General features: G+C 39.3%; 1 protein-coding gene across 5 annotated transcripts in view; it reads left to right on the forward strand.

The window, feature by feature from the left end:
* Window positions 1–18,732, forward strand: part of mettl24 (methyltransferase like 24) — a 161,522-nt gene that overhangs the window by 93,065 nt on the left and 49,725 nt on the right. The window lies entirely within an intron of this gene.

The following is an 18,732-nucleotide window of genomic DNA, read 5'->3' on the forward strand; positions in this document are numbered from 1 at the left end:
AAGCTGGAGCTGACAGACAGGAACTCACCCTGCTCCCTGGATTCAAACTTCCAACCCTGCTGGCACAAAGGTTTAACCCATTCCACCACCAGAGGCTTTTTGGAGGAAGACGGGAGGAAGATGGGATATAAATTAATACATTAATTGAGTAAACGTTAAAATTATCAAAATGCTACCACTATGTAGTGTGGATATATTTTCTTGATTGGGGCTTTATTCTTTCCCCTAAAGTGAAAAAAATCAGATTACTCAAGAAATCTGTCTCTACTATGTATGTCTTCTATTTCAGGGTGCAACTTCTTCAGCTCCATTTTCTTTATTTTCTTAAGCTATTGGGGAATAGGGTGCAGTGTAACCTGCAGCAAGCCTCGAACAAGCTGCATGCCATGTTAAACACATAGTGTGAAGTTATATATTTCCCTTCTAGCATCAATTTAGATTGGGAATATTAAGTGTGAGTGAGGAAGATTACCCCCCAATCTGGTTTGCAATCTAATTATGCTTCAATGATATTAACCCTGTTTTTAAAACCTACGGGCACCCCCATCCCCATTTTAGATAAAACTAAATTAAGGAGGTGGGTCCTTGTTTGTGCATGGGCCATCTGCGTTTACTTTTGAATAAAGGCATCTTTATACTGTTTAACATTTTATGTAAGTTGACCCTTTCTCATACCTTGTATTCCTACGCATTTCTATTCAAAGTCTGAAGTCAAATGTCATACAACGTGAAAACAGAAAAGGAATGGGAGCCAGTTAAGAAATAAGGCCCCTTCCACACAGCTGAGTAAAATCCCACATTTTCTGCTTTGTACTGGAATATATGGCAGTATGGACTCAGATAACCCAGTTCAAAGCAGATATTGTGGGATTTTCTGCCTCGAAATTCTGGGTTGTATGGCTGTATGGAAGGGCCCTAAGAGGTTGGGAAGCTAGCAGTTAGGAGCAGTCAAGGTTCACTGTATTGTTCCAGCCATGGGAGATTCCAGAGTGAAGGTTTGGTACCTGGATTTTCCTGAAATGGCATCATTGCTAGAAAGGCCCTTGCTCCATTGACCAGCGTTGTTCTCAGATGGACATTGGTTGATAGAGAAAGAGAAGAGAAGAATCTAGTATTTGGATAGGTGTTACTCTGCGCATACAGAGAGTATCCAGAAATTGTCTTTACTATTTCAACTTTTTCAATTTGAAAAAAGTGGTCTTTATGTAATAGAAGGTTATTTTAAGGCTAATTGGTTCTTATTTACTCATGAAAGGAACTTTGGCCAACAGTTTGCTAATGTGCCAGCTTGGCTTGGAAAGCTTGCTTCAATTTTTCATAAGCTAAAATTTTCTTCTCAGCCTATTTTTAATATCTGACATGATCACTGACTAGCATAGGATTGCAGCAGAGTTTTATAATTCCTCGGTGCCATCTTGGAAGTAATCTTATTATTTATTTATTTATTTATTTCCAACATTTATATCCCGCCCTTCTCACCCGAAGGGACTCAGGGTGGCGTACAAAATTGGCAACAATTCGATGCCTACACATAATTAAAACAGCAATGAAAATCCAATTAAAACAATTAAAACAATATAAAAATATAAAACATATGATTAAAATCCATTCATCCAAAGTCCTTGTGCTGAAGCCGTAAATCAGTCTGGGTCGTCTTTATAATTTAATCTTCAAAAGCCTGGGCACATAGCCATGTTTTCAGGGCTTTTCTAAAACTCAATGCATTTTGTTATGTTCAAGCAGTTAATGCAAAGCTTAAGGCATGTTATGCTTTTTGGTTTAGACTTTAGAGAAAAGTGGAAATGTTCTTTTTTTATGTCTTCTTATCTGATTTATGTAAATCAAAGGTAACAGCCAGGAAATGAATATTCCATTCTTAAGAATGTCCATACCTGCTTTTCCAGTATTGATTTCCCTCTGTTTATTATGATTTGCTTTTTACTCCTGTTCACTACTGCCATTCTCTGTTGTGGGAAATTATGTTAGACCTGTTGTGATACATACGAGAAAAGGAGTTGGAAATCATTTAGGACCAGCAGTAGGATGCCTGGGCAGTGGGCTTTCCTTAGCCCACTTTCAGGGAAGGCTTTTTTACAGTCAGGCTGTCACGTGGCCTTACTCTTCCTCACTGAATTCTTTGGGGCTTTGGAAGATATCATCTTTCTACTCAGAAACCTCAATTATTTTTTCTGCACCTGAATTTCTTCTAACAATAAAACGTTGCTTAAAATTGGAATAACAGCACAGTGACATCTGCCTACTAGTAGGAACCGTTTGTCTCCTTCAATCTGAAATGCATTACATCTCTGAGTGACAAAAGAAAAAGTATACTCACCCATGTAATCTGTAATGCAATTCTGTTTTAGGGGTGGGTAAATTCTGATGATTCGGGGAACCATTACCATCTTTTCTCTAGACTTGGTGGGGTAAAGCATTTCTGATTCCCCCAACCCCCCACTATATGATATTTGGAGGGGGGCAATGACAGATTACTATTTATCATTTTATGCAAATATGTGCAAGGGTTTTATGCAATTCAGAACAAGACATGCTATTCCCTTCCCCAAATCAAGAGCTGGATTGCAGTATATGTGGGACCTGCATACAGCCTATGGACTGTGCTTTGCCCCATATGTGCCTTCTCAGAAGTGAGACACGGTGAGTTCAGTAAAACCTCCATAGAGGTTTAGTAGCCTCTGTGTCTCAAAATATTCTAAGCCTTGGATTGCTAACACTGAATTACCTTAAAACTACCTATTTCATCATATAATAGTCACACTTTCCCCCCTTCTTTTGGAAAGAGAGTGAAATGAAGTGGGTCTTTGGGCAGCGAGTGGATGGAATCAAGGTTTTGACTATTTTGTGAGAAAGGCAAAAATACCATTTTAGGATCCCCCAAAAAGGAGGGTGGGCAACCATTCATGGCAACTACTATGTGATGAAATATGGTTTTTTGCACTGATGAACCAATGACCTCCCTTCTCTGCTGTTTTGTAATATGAAGGTGATCCTGGGTTCTGACAGCTATTCCTGCTGTGAATGTAAGCACTGGATTTACCTTATATCAGGTTGAAATTGTTGGAAATAGCAACCTCCCAAGCCTCTCACTATTTACGTGTTAATGTATATACACAGTAGAGTCTTGTTTATCCAAAATAAATGGGCCGGCAGAACGTTGAATAAGCAAAAATGTTGGATAATGAGGAGCGATTAAGGAAAAGCCTACTAAACATCAGATTATGTTGTGATTTTACAAATTAAGCACCAAAACATCATGTTTTACAACAAATCGAAAAAAAGCAGTTCAATACACAATAACATTATGTAGTAATTACTGTATTTACAAATTTAACACCAAAACATCATAATGTATTGAAGACATTGACTACACTAACACTGACTATTAAAAGACAGATTGCATTGGATAATACAGAACATTGGATAAGCGAGACTCTACTGTAGAGTCTCACTTATCCAACATAAACGGGCCGCCAGAACGTTGGATAAGTGAAAATGTTGGATAATAAGGAGGGAATAAGGAAAACCCTATTAAACGTCAAATTAAGCTATGATTTTACAAATTAAGCACCAAAGCATCATGTTTTACAACAAATGGACAGAAAAAGCAGTTCATTACACGATAACGTTATGTGGAAATTACTGTATTTATGAATTTAGCACCAAAACTTTGCAGTGTATTCAAAAACATTGACTACTAAAAAGCAAACTGCGTTGGATAATATATGTTCCGTCCCCCAGGACGATGGTTTGCCTTACTTATTGGTCGTTTGTTTGTTTTCCCTCCTTTGCATTTTGTTTCAGCCTCTGGCTGCAAAGCCCAGGAAAGGTGGCTTGAAGTCTGCAAGAGCTGGCTGCAGTTTTCTTTGCAATGATTGGTCAAAGAGTACAACATCTTAGGACCGCCCTTTTTACCAGGGTCTAGTCTCCATTTTAGAGTTTCATTCTGGCTATAGTCTTCCAACGTGCTGGAGCTGTGCAAGGCTAACTGGGACAAATCATCCTCAAAACCAGGCCAATCTAAGCCTATCCAAATTAGATAAGTATTGAATTATACTGATCTGGAATAGGAAATCTAGTTAGAGGAGCAGGGTTATTCCATCGCTTCTAGAACTAATCTTTGCTGTAAAGATAGGGAAGGAAAGAGTTTCTCCTTCTAATATAGACAGCGTGCTTAGGGTATAGTGGTTTTATAATCACCTTTGCCTTCTGGAACCAGGGATAATTCTGCAACTAAAACCTATGGAAATTTGTTTCATTTTCTGCAACTTTAAGATCTGTGCCAGGTTTACAACCTTGTATGAATAAACAACCTTTTTTGAAGTTCTCCAGACTCAGTCGTTCAATATTTTAGGACAGCTTATAGGGATTTGCAGTTCGCCCGGATAAAGGACGGCACGTTTCAGCTTTATAGTTTTTTTTTTATTGTCTGGCGGACGGCACAATATAAAATGTTGGATAAGTGAAGGTTGGACAAGCGAGACTCTACTGTATGTTTATGGACGTCAGTGAGTACAACTATACTTATAGTCTATGGACTATTATTAATTAAGAATGATACCCTGTGTAAATACAGAGAGAAACCTACATCCTATCTGTAACTGAACTTCAATAAGAAATGTGCCTGTATGGTGAATTAATACAAGATGTTTATGAGTAAACAAAATACGTTATTTTTCAAAGAAGACTTTGTTTTTTTAAAAAAAATCTCTGAGTGCATATTTTAAACTAAGAGGTTTAAAGGGAGTGTCTTTTGGGCAACTACAACTGCAAAGAAACATCTTTAAAACTCTGCTAACCAAATAATTTTTTGTAGTGGCATGTCTTTATCCTTGGCAGTTTAAAGACATTGTTCATCAGTTTAACAGCTGAGTTATCTGTGTGCCATTACATGATTGCTTATGATTTCCATTTATTTCCAAAGGGATATGTGCCCAGAGACTGGGTACAGTTATTTTCCAATAGGTTATGCAATAGAAATAACAGCAATATTAAACTGGTAAGAATATATTAAAGATAAATTTTCTGGAAAATGTGAATGAAACTGTATAAGGAATGCTAAATCTAAGGAAGGATTGTATTTTTTTAGTAGGAAGTCACTATGAAACCATTTCTCCATATTCACTTTAAAATCTTTCTAACATGAAAACACAATAACATTTAAAGACAGATTTTCACACTGTTGTAACAAAAGTGGATTTGATGATCACAGCAAGCTTTGTAGCATTGCAGCTTGATACGATTGGTAAGAATCTGGCATAAGCAAAAAGCACATGATGTTTATACAAAATGGAGGATAGAAAACTGCAAGAACAGAAAGGGAAAGAGGTTTGTTGACACAGAGACTGCCTTATAAAATCTTGGGGAAATAACTAGCTATAAAATTTAAAGCTCTTTAAAAACCATCATCTTGAAGTGATAAATCCCAAACAGTATGTGATTCAACAAGAAACATCTGTCTTCAGCTGTATAATTGAATTATGGGCTCCGGCAAGTTTCAATGTCCTTGATATAAATTTGATTCCTTTGGGATCCTCCTTATTTAAGCAGGACCAAATTGAACCTTACTGTAAACCCAGGAATACCCCGATGGGTTACTGCGGTTTAATTCTGATGATTGATTATTGCCATGTGTGAATTTACTTTCCGACCATATGTCAGCTCACTGTCAAACATTATTTCCAATGCAAACTGTTATGATTGATTGGCAGCCAAGTTGATGCAGGTGGCTCGACTTAATACTTTTTAAAATGAGTGTGTTTCGTGGCTTCTTGACCTTCAGCTCCAAAATATACCTTATGAAGCAGGGTGAAGATCACTGCTTTAAGAGTATATTAAATTTGGTGGACATCAAAGACCCTTTTCAAAAAGGGGATGTTGCTGTTTTATTGAGTAAACTCAGGCCTGCTTTCTTTACATAGACATGATTCAACAATATGGGAATGGGACTGCTAAGGCCAATGCCAGCAGGTGGCTTCATGTCATTGAGGCAATTAATATCCGGTTGGTTTTAGTCTGATTTTTAAAAGAGCTGTACAAGTTGCCCAGTTGCTTAAGCGGCTGAGGGGGAAAGGAAAGGGCCTGAGGCTGTGAGGAATACTGGGAGTTGAAGTCCAAAACACCTGGAAGGAGGGCCAAAGTTTGCCCCTGCCTGTGCTAAACCCAATACCCCAAGTAATCTCAGGTCCATGCCTACTTTCTTTAAAGTTCCATGCCTACTTTCTTTAAAGCCCATTGTGGATGCACTGCCCCTATGACAAGGAAACCATCCGCTGTCACTGGAGGCACTCAGTTAGACTAGAAGAAGTAGTTCCTTTTCTCTGTGGGAATAGGTATGATTAAAAAATGAGGATATGGAAAATCCTGTTTGGTCCGAGCTTAGAAGTGTCACTTGTCTGAACTACAACTCACAGAATAGTCATTAGCCGTGTTGACTGGAGAAATGTGGAAGTTATAGTCAATGAAAAAAATCATACTCTTGTCTAGGATCATGTCCAAGTAGGCTACTGAAGAATCAGCCCTATGTTGCAGTGCGTGACTTGTTTGTATTATTCCCAGACTAAATTTAATACATTTGCCTTGCCAAAACTATTATTTCACATTTTTTACAAGTCAGTTACTAGATTATTAAGCTAGAAGTAATCAAAAAGCAATCTAGCCCCAAACCCCTGCAGCAAGGGCTGATCATTTTATGTAATCTAAATCATATGCATAGCAGAGATGCACTGGAAACGATATTTCCAAAGAAAGTATCTTTTAGTGGAAGTAGGACATGACCCAAGTTGCATATTGTATGGCAAATCGAACAAAAAAGAATCCCATTCCACTTGGATAGAAAAATAGAAGAATCCATGAGCATGGACAAATCACTGTCATGGTTCTCCACAAATGAAATGCAATTGGAATATAAATACATACCTTGCAACATTTGCCTTCTAATTGTAGCTTACACTGCAATGTGGTGCTAAGTGCCTCTCCACTAAGTAGGTATGGTTTAATCATTGATAATCATGCCACACTTATACCAACGATGAGATACTCTAGGCTTGTAGTGCTTACTTAAATTTGATATCCTTTGGAAGGAGGTTGTTAGAAAGTGATTGGCACTTCACAGAATTTGAGAATAACAGTACTGGAAGGACCTGCAAGGGTTATCTAATCCAGTGCTGTGTCATGCAAAAATACACAACGAAAATACCATCTGAAAAATGGCCTTTCTAGCCTCTGCTTAAAAAGCTCCAAAAATGGAGTATCCCCCACACTGTAAGGTTTATTTCACTTACAAACCATTCTTATAATAAAAATAATAAATCTTTGTAATAATAAATATTTATTTTTACCCCGGCACCATCTCCCCGGGGGAACTCGGAGCGACTCACAAAAGCACTATAGTGCCATATCTGAACCACAATACACAGTATACAAGTACATAAATATAAATATATAACGTAAGTATAAAAGCAACAATGTATATAAAATCCCGGTAAAAATATAAGAATCATTAAAAAATTCCTAAAATGCAGTAAAACTTACAAATAAGCTAACTATCAGTAATAACCAAGTGTGGAGTGGCACAATCAAGTAATCGGGCTGGCCAGAATTACACAGGCTCAAAGGCCTGTCGTAAGAGCAACACTTTTAAACTTGTCTGAAAGGCTTGAAGGGTGGGGGCAAGTCTAATTTCTTTAGGTAGGGAAGTCTTCCTAACATTTAGGTAGAATCTCTTTTCTTGTACTCTGAATCCATTGGTTCCTGTTCTGGTCGCTGGAACATGACACGTCTTTAGGCATTTACAGGATGTCAGGCTATTATATCATTCCCCAGTCTTCTCTTAAGCAAGCATACACTGCTCTCTGTCATTCCTCATAAGGCAGATCTTTTACTATCTCAGTTGCTCTTCTCTGAATTTGTTCCAGCTTTTCAACATCCTTCTTGAACTATAGTGCCAAGAACTGGACACGATATAAAAAAGGTACAGGCAGTCCCAGAGTTACAAATATCCGATTTCTAAACAACTCATAGTTAGGAATGGGGGTGAGACAACAGAAAGTGAGAGAAATCTATCCCTTGGAAGGGAAATTCACTCCGGAAAGAGTTATCATGGGGAAAAGGGGTTTCCACTAAAGCTTTGTTTCACCAATCCTTGTTTCTACAGCAAGCCAATTTTGTTCAAAATCCAATTTTCACAGGGACAGAAAGTGAGCTGAAATCTTCTGAACAGAGGCACAGACAGCAAAACAACCCCACAGGAATGTTAACCCTCCTCTATGCTATCCAGTGTGTGTGTGTGTGTGTGTGTGTACCTATTTTGCTCGTAACTTGAGGACTGCCTATATTTCACAGTAGTTCATAATATATACTTTTTCAAATAAGCAAGTTGATCATAGGTAGTGGCACAGAGTTCAAGTGCTCCAAATCACTACCACTCTCTAATGACAGGACAGGAATCATGCAACTCATGATTAACACTAAATCTAACAATCTGATTTCTTTGATTTAGGCCTTCTTGGATAGAACAGGTGATGCTAACTGGAGGGTTCTGGGAGTTGTTGTTCCAAAAAAAAAAGGGCGAAGTTTCCAAACTCTGGGTCAGCTGTGTTCCTTGTAGCTAGTCTGAAGGTCAAGGCTGAAATTTAGGAGAAACCTGGACAAAATACTAACAAGAGATGGGGCCATCCTAATGTTCATGGATTCCACAGTCACTGTGCTACCACAGAGAAAGCCACCAACCTAAGTTGGTCATGCAACAGGGCCTCCTCTGAAGATCTCACTTTTTATTTAGGGCTTTGTAGCACCTTGAACTGAGCTCGAAGTAAATTGGAAGATTGTTGAGTTCTTCCATAACCGGTGTTGTATCTTCTTTAAAATACACACCTGACACCAGTCTTGGTGCTGCATTTCCCCATATTTCACTCCATGGTTGGAATCTTTGGGGCAGAGAGAGCTGTAGAAGTAGTAGATTTTTGGGATATGGATTTTCATTATCATAGTTATGCTGTCATCACTAAATGCAGTTTGTTCTTGGCATGCTTCAGCAAGATACAATCATCAAGTGGTAAATCACAATAGTTTATGTTAGCTGCAGTGAAAAGGGGTCTCAAGACGCACTGAACAAAACAAAGAATCATCTAATATAATTCTGTGTGGAAATTACCAAGTGTATCTTACAGCACTTAAAAAAAACCTTTGTCTTCTTACTTCTGCAAAACCTGTTATGTTTGTTGAGTTGTCCTTAAGAGACATCACAAATTTGTAGTGTTTACTTTCCATAGGAAATAGACCTTGAACTTCTCTTTGCTCAGAGAAGTGGTTGTGGGAAGAATATACATATTAACAATCCGAACACGAAGTACTGAAGAACAATACAATACTAGTTGATTGCATGCATTTATGTGTAGTGTTTTGGCCATTTAAACAATGGCTTTGTATGAAAAAGGATATATCTCCTTTTCCATTTAGTTCCATATTAAATTGTTTTATACACAACATATTGTAATGTGTTCAGTTCATTGTGAGGGAGAGAGAGAGGGAGAGGGATGAGCAGGAAGGAGAGACGGATCTGCAGACTTTCTGCTACTTGAGTTTGTAATTACAGTTTGCAAACAAACTATATTATTTAAAACCAGAACAGCATGAACAAATTGCAAATATTTGCTCTTCTTGAAGAAGTGGAAACAAGGACTTACTGTGGAATCATTGATTCTGTATATAAACATCCGAGATGCTGAGGGATGCAGCTGTGTCTGGCACATAATATCAAATGACCGGATGAGGAGTTTTCCCTCTATTATAGAGGTCAGACAACTGAATATGTGTACTGTCACACAGAATTGGCTCTAGGTTATCTAATGTAGTGCATCTCAAGCTAATATGAGGAACTATTCCCAGTATGCTATGGACTGATCATATTTTCACCCATTAGCTAGAAATGTTTCTTTCTTTCCTGGAAAATTGTCCAAGGACTGGTAACTAAAGGATCACGGACCAGCACTGATCCATGGACCATAGATTTGAGTAGCACTAGTCTGAGACATGTTGGCATGGGTTTTCTGCCACATGAGACAGTCCAATCGATCTTCTGTTGTCCCATTTCTCTAGCTGCTTTAAAATGTCCCAGTTTCTTTCCCCTCCTTCCACTTCCCTCTTTGTCTTGAGCTTACTTCAATTGCAACAAACTGAGTTCCTAGTGCAGACCCAAAAACAGTCTGCGCTGAATTAACTCAACAGGCAGGAGAGGATAGGCCTTATCTGTAGACTGCAGCTTCTCCAACCTTCCTCTTTCCTAACATTGCCATCTTGACATCACTCTGATATTGCTTGGCTGCACATCCCCTGGTTTCGTCTTTGAAATGTTGGAAGGAAGATGTCCCCTGCAATAGGAATCCATTTAGGGATTATTTTAACCAATCAATAACAAGAATTTTATAACACTTAAAAATATAATTCTGATGTTCAGTTTGACTGAAGGAATTGCTTTTAGAGGCCCAAGTGCTCACTGTGGTCTGTGCTTTTACCTGAATAAAAATAGCTTGGCCACAATTACCTTGGCTATGTATCATCTGTTTTCGATTACTGCAGTGCCTTGTCTTTGTTGATAAAACTGGGTTTGGCAGCTGTGCTCATATACAGTTGCCCACCAGCTTGGTTAAAAAGTTCCTTTTTCTTTTCATGTCAGGAGCAACTTGAGAAACTGCAAGCCACTTCTGGTTCCTCCGGTGGTGCAGTGGGTTAAACCCTTGCGCCGGCAGGACTGCTGACTTGAAGGTTGTGTTGCTGATCTGAAGGTTACCAGTTCGGATTGGGGGAGAGCAGGTGAGCTCCCTCTGTCAGCTCCAGCTCCCCATGCAGGGACATGAGAGAAGCCTCCTACAAGGATGGTAAAACATCAAAACATCCGGGCGTCCCCTGGGCAACATCCTTGCAGATGGCTAATTCTCTCACATCAGAAGTGACTTTAAGAAAGCTAACTTGGGTGAAGAAAGTTACACTGAAAAAGAAAGGTAAGATAGCATCCTAGTTCTCACTAGCTAAATTAGGGCTCATCAACACTGCCATATAATTCAGTTTCTGAATGCAGATTAACTACATTGAACTAGATTATAAGGCAATGTAGCCTCATATAATCCAATTCAAGGCAGCTAATCTGGATTCTGAAACTGGATTATATGGCAGTGTAGCTCCAGCCTTAAAGAGATGGAGCCATGCTTAAAAAGAAGCCAAGATTTCTTCTCCATTTATGGAGGACTGAGAGAAGAGCTTGAAAAGAAAAATCAGCATCTTTAAGAGCGGAAGGAAGGTCAGCATAGGATGAGCAGCCAAAGGGCAGTTTAAGAACCCAAGAAAGTCTTCCTCTCTGTTTAGGCAACAAATATCCACATTGAGCAGTGTTTCTCAACCTCAGGGTCGGGACCCCTTGGGAGGGGGTCACGAAGGAATGTCAGAGGGGTCACCAAAGACCATCAGAAAACACATATTAATTCACAGTGTTCTCTGGGGGTAGGCGAATTGCATCTCCCCTAAATCACTGTAAATTCCCTTCAGTATTTTCTGTTCATCATGGGGGTTCTGTGTGGGACGTTTGGCCACGTTCTATCATTGATGGGGTTCAAGGGGCTCTTTGTAGGTGAACTATAAATCCCAGCAACTATAACTCCCAAATGTTATAGTTGCTGTATATTTTCCCCAAACTCCACCGTGTTCACATTTGGGTATATTGAATATTTGTGCCAAATTTGGTCCAGGTCCATCATTGTTTGAGTCCACAGTGCTCTCTGGATGTAGGTGAACTACAGCTCTGTCATAGACAGAACGCCAGCGAGTAAAACAAAACTCAGTTTATTGAGGTTACAGAACTAAAAACGCCCGTAGGAGACAAAGAACAGGGCAAACACTTGACTTCAGTGTGATAAGTAACAAAAAACAACTCAGTTTGAGCTTAAACGATTCAAAGGGATAAACCGGATTAAACAGAAGTATAATCCGGATTAAATCAAAAGTGCTTACTTCAGCCTGGCAAACAATGCAAACAAAAGAGGATCAACAGGAGTCAGAATGTAAACAACAGACTGGTAGCAGATTCCTCTCTGCTATTCAGAAACAGCAGGAGAATAAACCAGGCTTGTTTATTCCTTCCTGCAGCGAACGAAAAGCGTGGTCGTAGTCAGGATTCAGTTTAAGGTTCAGCGGCCAACGATATCCAGGTCCAGGCACAGCAGTCAGGGTAACGGCAGTCAGCAGGGTCCCAATCCGGTCCAGAGGTCAATAGCCAAGCGTAGTCGTCTAGAAATCCAAAGGTCTCACCGATAGCCAGCGGAAGGGATAATCCGGAATCGAAGTCAGTCAGTCCAGCGTCAATCCAGTGCGAGTAGATATTGCCCGTCAAAAAGACGACGGAGGTCCAAGCTATCGAGATTAAACACAAGTTGCACAGAGAAAAACCCCGCACAGTTCCTCCCGCCGTCGATGCCCAGTGTCCTTGGTAAACTTACGTATCCAGTAACGAATCACACCCGTCTTCAGGAAGTTCCCCAACAAAAGCCCAAGCGTTCGTCCAGATTACCTTGCCCAGCGCAATTAGACATTGGTCCCAAACCCCAATTTATCCCAGTTCAAGCTCATCATCGCTGTCAGCTGCCATCCCAATTCCAGGTGCCCCAACATCATCATCCTCATCAGAGCTTAAGCACCTTTGACTACGCCCCACAGCATCCCCAGCTGTGGATCCCGCTCCATCCCTCCAGCCAGTCCATGGGTCTGATCCTGCAACCCGCCAATCACCTCCCATGCTTTCATTGCCTGTTTCCCCAACACCCAAATCCTCCCTCACACGAGTCCATTCCATGTCGTCCTCCTCCGAGCTGGCCATCTCTTCCTCCAAACCCTCAGAAAAACCCTCAAATGAGTCCTCATCTGTCGGGTCTGTAAACAAATCCCGGAGCCGTTTTCTTTCACGCTCCTCGAAAGAGTCTGACTCTCGAGGAGTCTTATGACCCCTTCTTCTATTACCGGAGCCCGAAGGCTCAACCATAACAGCTCCAAAACTGAAGGTCAATGTCCACCAAACCCTTCCAGCATTTTCTGTTGGTCATGGGAGGTCTGTGTGCCAAGTTCGGTTCTTTTCTATTATTGGTGGAGTTCAGAATGCTCTTTGATTGTAGGTTAACTATAAATCCCAGCAACCAAATGGCATAATCATTCCCCACCCCCAACACCCAACCCTACCAGTATTCAAATTTGGGTGTATCGGGTATTTGTGCCAAATTTGGTCCAGTAAATGTAATGCGTCCTGCATATCAGATATTTACATTACGATTCATAACAGTAGCAAAATTAGTTATGAAGTAGCAACAAAAATAATTTTATGGTTGGGGGTCACCACAACATGAGGAAATGTATTAAGGGGTCACGGCATTAAGAAGGTTAAAACCACAATCTCTATCACCTTTAGCAGGATGTAGAGCAGTGATTCAGGAACTTGTATTGGTACAGAACAGGACTGAAATTATAATTGGGATTGGGCATTTTGACTACATCGTGCCTGGCTATGCTGGCTTCCAGTTCTGAGCCCAGTTTAAAGGCTGGCTTTAATTTTTTAATACCTTGAAGGGACCCCATTATATGAAACATAGGTATACATACTTACCAAAGCCGGACATGTTTTCCAGAGGACCTGCTATTCTTAGCGCTCCTACAAAAAGGGTTGAGACAGAAAATCATGTGGGTGCGGAAGAGGCATGACAGTTTTAAACAGCCTCTCCAGAAAGACATTCTTTTGTCTTCTTCTGTCTTACATGCTGTCAAGTTGGGTTCAACAAATTGTGACCCTATTAACGAGAGACTTCCAGGACATTGTGTTATTAATAGCAGTGTTCTGTTCTTGCAAGCTCAGAGCTGTGAGTTACTCTCTTCAATTCTGTAGGCAGTATTTGTTTAATGTTTTTAATTAAAAATGTATTTACATTCAAAAGGAAAGTCAGTTACATACAATAATGTTTCAGTATAACAAAAGCAGGAAAATAAAAACAGGAAAGGGTAGAAAATAATCACATTAGTCATAGGTAAAGGTAAAGGTTTCCCCTGATGGTAAGTCTAGTCGTGTCCGACTCTGGGGATTGGTGCTCATCTCCATTTCTAAGCTGAAGAGCCGGCATTGTCCATAGAAACTTCCTAGGTCATGTGGCTGGCATGATTGCATGGAGTTCTGTTATCTTCCCACCAAAGCAGTACCTATTGATCTACTCATATTTGCATGTTTTCGAACTGATAGGTTGGCAGAAGCTGGAGCTAGCAACGAGAGCTCACCCCACTCCCAGATTTGAACCGCCAACCTTTCAGTCAGCAAGTTCAGCAGCTCAGCCATTTAACCGCTGAGGGGGAAAAGGAAGGGGCCTGAGGCTGATAGGAATGGTGGGAATTTGAAGTCCCAAACATCTGGAGGAAGGGCCCAAATTTGCTCATGCCTGTGTTAGAGCTTGTACCCACTGGATCACAGACTATTTTCCCAGTAATGAAGCATCAGTCTTTTAGTAGTCAAAAGGGCATGAAACATCCCCCTCTGTTGGCCTCTTGTTGATTTCCAAGAAACAGGTAAACACAGTTTAAAAGAACATGCATGTCCCTGAATATCAAGATACTTCCCAAAACCAAATTTACTTGTGTGATTACTTCCTCCCTTCTTTGAGACAACTGCCAAACCTATGCATCAAGGAAGCATTACATCTCCAACAATTTTCTGATTTAGAGAGCCCTGGGAACAGGTTTACTATAAAGAGTTTCTAGAATGTATAGCAGACTCCAGAAGAGCTGTGACATACAGTAGATCAGGGGTCCTCAAACTTTTAAAGCAGAGGGCCGGTCCACAATCCTTCAGACTGCTGAGGGGCCAAATTATCATTTGGGGGGAAAACCCGAACAAATTCCTATGCACACTGCACATATCTTATTTGTAGTGCAAAACAACAATAACAATGAAAGAACAATACAATATTTAAAAATGAAAATAATTTTAACCAACGTAAACCTATCAGGATTTCAATAGGAAGTGTGGGCCTGCTTCTGGCCAATGAGATAGTCAGGTTAATTAGGGTTGTTGTTGTTGTTGTTGTTGTGTGTCTTCAAGTCATTTCAGACTTTGGGCGAGCCTAAGTCCAAAATTATTTATTTTACTACATTTATTTACTACATTTATATCCCACCCTTCTCACCCCGAAGGGAACTCAGAGCAGCTGCATGTACATACAGTATATTATATTATTAGCATAGCACAATATTAGCAGTATACTATATTGAACTATACCACTATACTGTAATATTATATGTAATATATAACATATAATTAATATTATTATATGGTATTATTGTTAGCATTATATTGTATAAAATGATAATATTTTTATCAATATTATATGTTTATACAATATATTATATTATTAAAACTGATATAAAATATTATATTATAAATGAGGGCGGGGGCCAGGTAAATTACCTTGGGGGGCCGCATCTGGCCCCCGGGCCTTAGTTTGGGGACCCCTGCAGTAGAGTTTCGCTTATCCAACATAAACGGGCCGACAGAATGTTGGATAAGCGAAAATGTTGGATAATAAGGAGGGGTTAAGGAAAAGCCTATTAAATGTCAAATTATGTTATGATTTCACAAATTAAGCATAAAAGCATCATGTTTTACAACAAAGCAACAGAAAAAGCAGTTCAGTACATGGTAACATTATATAGTAATTACTGTATTTACGGATTTAGCACCAAAACATCGCAATGTATTGAAAACATTGAATACAAAAACATTGACTACTAAAAGGCAGACTGTGTTGGATAATACAGAATGTTGGATAAGCAAAGATTGGATAAACGAGACTCTACTGTATGTGTCTTAGACCTAGTCCTAGAACATAAATTGGGAGCTCAGAATTTCAAAATGTGCATGACATTTCATGCTTAGCAACCACACATCTATTGAAGCCTCCAAATCACTTTGGGCAAGGAGGATTGAATGGAAAGCAGCCTCAATTGGACTATCTGCATCCCTTTTGCTCCATTTGGGATTTAAAATGGCACAAGAATCCCTGAAGCAAAGGTTGTGATATTCCCCTGGGAGAGTTAAGAGCCTGCTCAAACTCACCATGCTCCCCCAAGGTCCTAAATTTACCATACAAAGAGCCATTTAAGACATGCAAATATCTAAAAAATCTCACAGTGATCAAATACTGCAGATTCTTTACAAAGGCAAGAATAAACTTATTTCCCTCAGAGCTGTTAAGAGGCATACTATCTGAAATCCCTTTCTCCCAAAATCTATGCCCCTGTGAAGGAAATGAAGTAGAAACGATAGAACACATTTTATTTCAGTGCTGCTATTATACAGTGCAATATAACCAACTTCTATGTCCAATTTTGTCTCATATGACCAGCCATTCCCTGCAGGGGATCTTTCAGAGCAGTGGTTCTCAACCTGTGGGTCCCCAGATGTTTTGGCCTTCAACTCCCAGAAATCCTAACAGCTGGCAAACTGGCTGGGATTTCTGGAAGTTGTAGGCCAAAACACTTGGAGACCCACAGATTGAGGACCACTGGTTTAAGCCGATATGTCAAAAATTAATACAAGATAACATATTTGCCCAGTGGTACATATGTAAGAAAATCTGAAAGCCACTTCTCTCTTTGTTAGGAATTTGCATCCTTTTCATTGATATTCTAGGATGAAATGCATCTAGTTTTTGAAAATACTTGCAAGATATAAGTGGATGAATTCCATGAATAATATAATCAATTCCAGGAACAGCATTCATTTTAATCATGCTTTACTTCATAGGCTCATCTTTAAGCCTGCCCAGCTCTCTAAATCTTATCCAATAACTTTCATTATTTTACTTATCTTAAGATTTATCATCTGAGATAAATCTCTAGAGATAATTATTCCCAAATAAGTAATATAAGTTGAGCGATATTGAAAACTGCCATGTTTTAAATACGCTAGCGTCCATCATATTTCAGGCTTGGACATGATAAACAGGAATCAACTGCTACAGCTTTGAAATGAACAAGAAAAGACAATCTGCGAAAAGAGTATTTTTAAATACTAAAACCAACATGCTTTAATCCGTGAATCTTTGATTTTTGTCTAATAGTGCATGCTGTATCTATTCCAAGCAGAAACTGAATATTAAAGGAGACAATAAATATACTGCCTTGTAGGAGAAGAGAAAACAACTGGCCAAAATGCATGCTTTTGGTGTCAAATATACAATATTTCAAAAATATTTTAAGAAAGCCCAAATTAGCCAATTCTGTGAAATTAAATGGCTATTTTAAATGTAACCTTTTATATTTTTTTAGCTACATACATTTTTCTTGTAATTCTTTTTCTCTTGTCAGCCATTCGCTTTGGCAAAGAGACACGTATAAATAAAGAAACACACTACATGAGAGGAATTCCTCTAGGCTATTAAAGTGATTTTTTTAATGTTTTAGATGGGCTTCTTTGCTAAAATGTGTGCAATGATTGTGGTTTAGTTTGATTTAATTTCACTTTTTTAAAAAAGTAGTGTGCATAAAAGCCTGTGCAGGCTTTGTGACCTTTAAGAGAAATCTATCCCGCCTCTTTCACAGGCATGCCAGGTGGAAATTTGGGAAAGGCTGTTTCCTGGGTTTGGAAACCCCTTCTTGGAGAAGCTGCAATAAGTTCCCTCCACAGTGGCCTTCTCTAGATCTCTTTAAGCTGAGACTGGATGGTCATCTGTGGGGAGTGCTTTGGTTGTGTTCCTGCATGGCAGGGGCTTGGACTGGAATGGAGGCTGGAATAGCATTAGATAAAACCCCTTTTGACCTGGAAAAGATTTTCAAGTTGATTTGGCCTGTTTTTCAGTCCTTTTGCTCCTCCAGTTTTGCTTCTCTCCTGTGATATTGCTGCTCTCATTCAGCCTTAAGGAAAGAGTCCTTGCAACAGGATTCTCATTGCATCCTTAAAGGAATTTTCTGATATAAGCTCCATGTGTGTGTGGTTTCAAGTGTCATTATCATCATCATCATCATCATCATCATCATTATTATTACAGTATTATTATTATTATTATTATTTACTTTTATCCTGCTTTTTCCCCACACGTGAGACTCAAAGCGGCATACAAAAAGCAAAAAGGCAACTACATAATACAGAAAACGATCATCCCATCCACCCAGCCATCCCACCCACCCAACATGTAAACCATAAATCCCGACACTGAATAAAACACAAGTTGCATAAATATAAATAAACATAAAAATAATCACATTTAACATTATCATTAAAAACCCTTTAGAGACATGAAACTTTCATTTTAGGAAACCATGCTCATACACACTATTTAAATTGAATCAGTTATTTCTAGCAAAGGTCACTCATTTCAGATGCAGCTTTCTGGGTTACTTGCTCTGGTGTAGATCTGAGACAGGGCTGAAATGTGTGACTTGCTGACCTTGAAGTGTGAAGAGCAGAGGTTGGCTATATTTAAAAGGCAGGGGGAAGACTCTGGGGATTTCTTTCTTTCTTACTTACTTACTTTCAAGTGCTTCTTTGTGAAGCACTTGGAAATTTTTAATGTTGCTAAGAGGTGTGTGGGCAAGAAGGGTGGTGAAATGCTCAGCCGAAAATCAAAGCAGCCCTGTACTCATTGACATGGAGATAATGCACGTACTGATGCATACTCCATTTCGTGCAAAATGTTC

The sequence above is a fragment of the Anolis carolinensis genome, chromosome 1 (assembly GCF_035594765.1).
Source record: "Anolis carolinensis isolate JA03-04 chromosome 1, rAnoCar3.1.pri, whole genome shotgun sequence".
Lineage (NCBI taxonomy): Eukaryota > Metazoa > Chordata > Lepidosauria > Squamata > Dactyloidae > Anolis > Anolis carolinensis.